The sequence below is a fragment of the Solanum lycopersicum genome, chromosome 10, assembly GCF_036512215.1.
Source record: "Solanum lycopersicum chromosome 10, SLM_r2.1".
Taxonomy (NCBI): Eukaryota; Viridiplantae; Streptophyta; class Magnoliopsida; order Solanales; family Solanaceae; genus Solanum; species Solanum lycopersicum.
The window spans coordinates 45084272-45090556 of record NC_090809.1 but is presented as its reverse complement, the minus strand read 5'-3'; positions in this window follow the sequence as shown (position 1 = coordinate 45090556).

The window sequence follows — 6285 nt, the reverse complement described above, 5'->3', positions numbered from 1 at the left end:
GTTCTTAATCATTTGGACTTACTTATATTCAAATTCTTTAAGTGGTTGTAAGATAAGAAAAAACTAATATACTTAATGATTATAAGATTCAAACCTTAAATAACATACTAAATTACTGATTAATTAAGATTAAGACATTCATTTATTGCAAGCAAATGAGATATTAAATATTTAGGCCTCATTTGTTTCCATTAAGATTAAGATGTCTGAATCTGAATACACATCTGAATATTAAGATTCAGGTGTTTTGATCTGAATACAAAATCTGAATATTAAGATGTGGTCTCTAAATTTGAATACTAAATAATTAATGTTGTTTGTTTTCAATATATGAATGTGCAAGTGAAATTAACATTAAATTAATAAAATGTCATAAAAATTTCATTTCAACAAAATATAACACTTTTGATTAAAAAAAATTAAAAAGTTTTAATATTCATGATTTGGAAGTACAATTTTTTTTTCATTCAAAAACCTTGATAAACGCCAATACACCAACAGCGTTCTTGACACAGTCAATACAAGAAAAGTATTAACATATAAAAAAATGGATTTATGAAAAATACCAGTTCAAGAGGGAAAAATGGTGTTTGATTGAGAAAAGAGAGAAAAAATGTTTTTTAGTTATGAGATAAAAAGATACGCTTAAAGTAAAGAAGCAGTAGTTTATTATTTGATAACTTATACAATGAGTCTAAATGTTATTAAGAGTCTCCTACGGATCTGACTCATTCAGACATCTTCAGACCAGTTAACAGGCTTTTAAAAAAATAAAACAAATGAACTTAATGGACTAATCTATATATATATATATATATATATATATATATATATATATATATATATATATATATATATATATATAAATCTGGATATGAAAGTGCTGATGTGGCACCCCTCATAGGTCAGCATTAGAATTTATATATTTTATCTTTTTTTAAAGCTTTTTTTCTCTTAATTTTATCTTGATATATTAGTTAAATTAAATAAATATCCTCTATTCATTATTTCTCTTTAAATTCCTCCATTAATATCTTTATTATTTTAGGTATATATAAGTTACAATTTATCCCTTTAAATATTTAAACCTTTCCCTATCCTTCTTAAAAGTATTACTAAATTATAATTAAGACACTAATGACCAATATAAGTTACAATTGTAGGTATTGATTACTCCATTACTCTTTTACTTTATTTATTCAATAGTTAAGAATTTATGGATTACTATAAATACTAAAACCATGTCATCTTCACCAATGCAAGAATTTTTTATTTTATTTTTCCTTTCTTCATCATATTTATACTAAAGTACATCACTTTGGTTATTTCTAATTTTATAATATATAGTTTATTTGTTACTAACTTTTACAATGTGGAAGATAAGATGAGCATTTGACAATTTTGGAAATTCAAATTCAATGAGAACAATATCTAATTTGAGTTACCAAGGTACATCACTTTGATTATGTCTTATTTTGTATATATATATATAGAGAGAGAGAGATTCTTTGTGACTAACTTCTACTGTTAACACTTGACAATGTAGACGAGTAGACGAGTATATGACAATTTTGGAAATTCAAATTCAATTTTGATGAGTACAATATTTCACTCTTGTTACTCTTTTTATTTCAGTTTGTTTGATGTCTTTTATTTACAATATTTTTTTTGTTCTTTTTTTTAATTGCTTTTTTCCTCATTATTGATGATTTTAGTGTACTTATTATTTTGCGCATTTGTTTTAAATAATCTTTATTATTTATAATGGAAGACAAGATGAACATATGACAATATTTAAGTTTAACTTTCATAAACTCACAAGGAAAAGGAACCCTACATTAATGTTTATGTCCATTAATCTTCAAATGGTGTAAGTGAACATTGAGAGTGTGTACAAATTGAATAATTAGAGGCTAGGATAATTTTCTTTGGTATTCCTACAAAGATTATTTTGTTTATTTGTTTAATTTTAATTTATTTTAATTTTCTTTGGTACTCCAACAAGGATTCTTTGATTAATTTATCTAATTATAATTTATACCTACACTAAATAATATTATTGAAATTTTAGGTATATTAATTTTAACTGTGAAGACTTGAATCGTTTTGTTTATTATCTTTTAAGGTTTTTTTAATGGTTTCAACATTGTATATATTTTATTTTGAATAATGAAATCAATTTTGAGGATTAGGAAATTTCACAATTTTATTTATGTTTACCTTTTAGAATAATTTAGAAATTGTAACTAAAATATAGGTAAGTTTAAAGTTGTATTTTAGTTAATACATATATATCATTTGGGTTTAATTTTATTTGAATACTTTATATTATTTACGTATTTGAGATTATTTATCTTTCAATCTATTCATTTTTATATAAATAATAGGCAGTATATTATAATCGTAGTATAATTAGTCAAGATAGAAAATGATTTACAAACATTTCATGATCTAAGATTAGTGAAAGATGAAAAGAAAATTCATTACTAAAGGAAAGTATAATACTTTTGAAGGAAAAGAATAGATATAGAAAAAAACTATATTTACATTAAGCTTATTATATTATTAAATTAAATTTAAATTTCATAAAAAGTACAACTTATTACATTAAATTTACTTTTCTTATTAAAATAAAGAGAATAAATTTAGGATTTTTTTTATAATTTCGAAAATTCTTAAGCGATTTCAAATTACAAAAGATATAAAATTTAAGTACTAATAATAAACTTAATTTTAAGACTTAAAATTTGATATATTTAGACTAAAGACTATAAAGAATCTTTAGAAATATATTTAGTAATCAACTATTCAAAAAATTAATCATTTAGCAAATTTAACGAGTAATTTTTTATCGCGCAAAGCGCGACTAAGTTCACTAGTTCTTAATGATTCTGATTCAGATCATAAAACCAAACGTACTTAATAGGCTGAGTCTGAATGATTAAGATTCAGACCTCCATTAAGTGCACAAATGAGGTCTTACTCTCCACCATAGTTGTCCACTATTTACTTGACACACCACTTAAAAATAATAAATAATAGGGGTGATATTACTATATTATTCTAACTTTATTACATTTAATATTATGAAAAATGTGTTAGATGATAAATAGTTAATAGCAAAGGTAAAATAGACATAAAAAGTAAATTATCTCTTAATTATCTAAAATTGACAAGCACTATTATACAACTGTTTTTTAATATAGTGAACAATTATTGTTCTACGGAAAGATAATATTATTGTCTCCTTTTTTATCAATCCAAATAAGTAAACAAAGAAGTGATTTTCATGCATCATTCTTGAATTTTCACGTGTTTATAATTATCATAAATTATAAAAGTAAAGATGAAAAATATTATTTTGCTCTCTTTTTAATGAATAAAAGGAAAAATATTTCAAAACCCCTCCCGGCTCCCATTCTCACTTACCTTTTTTTTTCCCAACCCTTTTCACCAAATAAAAAATGACAATTAACTTCATTTAGAAATGAAAAATAAGAATCAATGCACTAGCAGAGCTTGAACACAAAATTTCATATAGTGTTTGTAAGCCTATTGTTTCAATAGGTGTCAATATATGTATTTATATTTATAAAATTAAAATTTAATCATTATATACAACGTAATTTTCTGACGAAGGAATGTCACACTTGACACCCCTTGGACCAAGGTAGGTCTGTCACTGTATATTTCTCTGTTCTTAAAATTATATAAATATATCTATGAGCACGAAAAACCCTTCCTCCTCCTACGGATGAAGCAACCATGGCTAAACACCACTAATTTGTTATTGTCGTCAAGAAATACTTTTTCACCAGATAAAATGGTGTCTGCAATGACCTTCTTGCCCTTTTTTTTTTAAATAATTTAGAATGACCAAGAGGGACATATTATTAATCTAAATTCAAAAGGTGCAACCTAAAATGGGGAATCTCGGACTTGGCTCCATCCCTCCATTATCTCTTCCCTTCATTTCGTCTCGCTGGTGGCCACCTAAACGGTAGGTAGGCGGCGGATGTGTGACGTTTGGAGTTGTCGTTCGTGCACCTGTCCTCCAATCATTCTTGCTGGAGAGATGCTATACAGGAAGAAATCAATGCCCAGGAAAAAAATAATAAGACTTAGTCTCATTGCCTGCAGGTATTCTTAGTTCCTTAAAAGTTCCGCTTAATGGCAATGGGGGTGTGCGATTCATCAGGTGCAATCAGCAATGCCCCTACTCCGTACCCATTTTGATTAGAAGTGCGCCTCTAGATAAGAGATAGTGTCTTATTTAAAATTTAAAGGATAAGATTATATTATATTAATAAATATCATGATCATAGTTAAATCAACTAATTTTAGAAATTACTCTCTAAATTGATAAAAATTACAATATATTCCATACAAAATTTGATATTTACTAATATCATTAATTTCACCTTATATTTTTATATTTAAATATTAAATTGTATAATATTTAAGGTGAGAATCAACTAAATAATTTTTTGTACTAGTAAACTTTATTGTTGAAATATTATACTATGCAGAGAAAAAAAAAGTTAAAAATTATCAATGTTGGAAAAAAATGGTTTATTGACTGCAACTGGTTGTGAAGTGTTTGATTGTAATAAAATATGTTAGAGAAAAAAACATACAAGATAATAAAATTGCAAGATTACAATTGAAAATAAAATGAAGAATTTAATCTCTTCAGGCTGAGGCGCGGATATCTTGCTCTCTTTAAGGAGATTCAAGCCCACTGCAACAAATGTTTTCACCTGTCCAGCTGTAGTCCTCTTTGACTTGTCCCCTCCTGGATACAACATCCTTCTCAAAGTATTACTCAACAACTCTGGACAAGAGTTGAGTCCAAAGCTCCACAAAAAAGAACATCTCCCTTCAACTAATAAGAACTCTCTTTTAGACTAACTCTTTCACTCTTTGTTTTCTCTTGTGTTTTGTGTGTATCAAACCAAATGAAGACCACCACTATTTATACTATAAGAAGTCTTCCTAGCAATGAATAGGAAGATAATGGAGGTAGTAAATAGTGAAGATAATGGCTTTAGGAGTTTCATAGGTTACAATGGGAGTTACATAGGTTACAATGAGAGTTACATAGGTTACAAAGATTAATGAAGGAATTAAGAATGAAATAAAGTGATGGATAACCAATGCTAATGGATGATGTAGAAATTATTCATTCCAATATTTATTGGAATGTTTTTATCTCTACAATGAATTCAACCAATAAAGCCAAAAGTAATGGCATTACATGGCTACCAAGTCAAAGATGAATAGCATAATTAAATTGGTAGTTTAAAACACAAATGCCTACCAATGTTTATTCTTATAACTCCAAAATAAAGCAATTTAATATGTTAAATATTAATATTAAAGTGTTAATAACCTAACAAAATAAACTATCATATTTAAGAAAAAGTTTTTCTTAAGTTCCAACACGATAGCTCCTTCAGCTCGAGCTTGCATCTGATAATTCATTTTCAAATCTTAAGTCTAACTCACATTTCAAAAGTTAGCTCAAAGGAGGAGAATTGTTCAAGCCTTATAAGGAGTCACCCATCTCATGAACCACTCGATGTTGGACTTTTGTCATTATTTAACACCCCTAACTCACGCCCAATGCTTAGCTTTGATGCGTGAACAATTTTTAATTTCGGAGACTCCAACATCTGATGAGATGGACCCTGCTTCTGATACCATTTTAAATTATGTCGTAGACCTAACTTTCATATGCAATTTCGTTTCCTGAAGCATTTTTTTTCAGCCTTTATAATCTTCCTAACAGAGATGTTCTCCATTATTACGGGGTGCAATTTGTCCAACACCATCCATGCAAATAGTGAAAATCCTGCAAATCACAGAGTAAGCATTAAAACCAAAGGGATTTGCAGAACGTATTTGAGTATATTCATCTGCACAACCTAGATAAATTTTACTCCAATTGGCAATTGGAAAACTCCAGCTTCAGTTTTAGGTACTGCCTCCGTTAGTCTTTTTCAATTAGTCTGTCTGGTTTTAATTAGCCTCAGAGTTTAAGAAAGTAAAGAAACTTTTGAATCTTGTAGTTTTAAACTAAAAATATGTATTAAATGTAACAAAATGTTCTTTAATCTTATAATTTTAAACATAACATGCAAAAAATTGAAATTAAAGAATTACCGAAAAGAACTTGGTAAACATATCTGGGTCAGGACTGAGGTGCATTAACCAAAAACATATTCTTATTATTATGTAAAAAAATTATAAGATTTTAATCACCTATTTAGTTTGAAAATTATG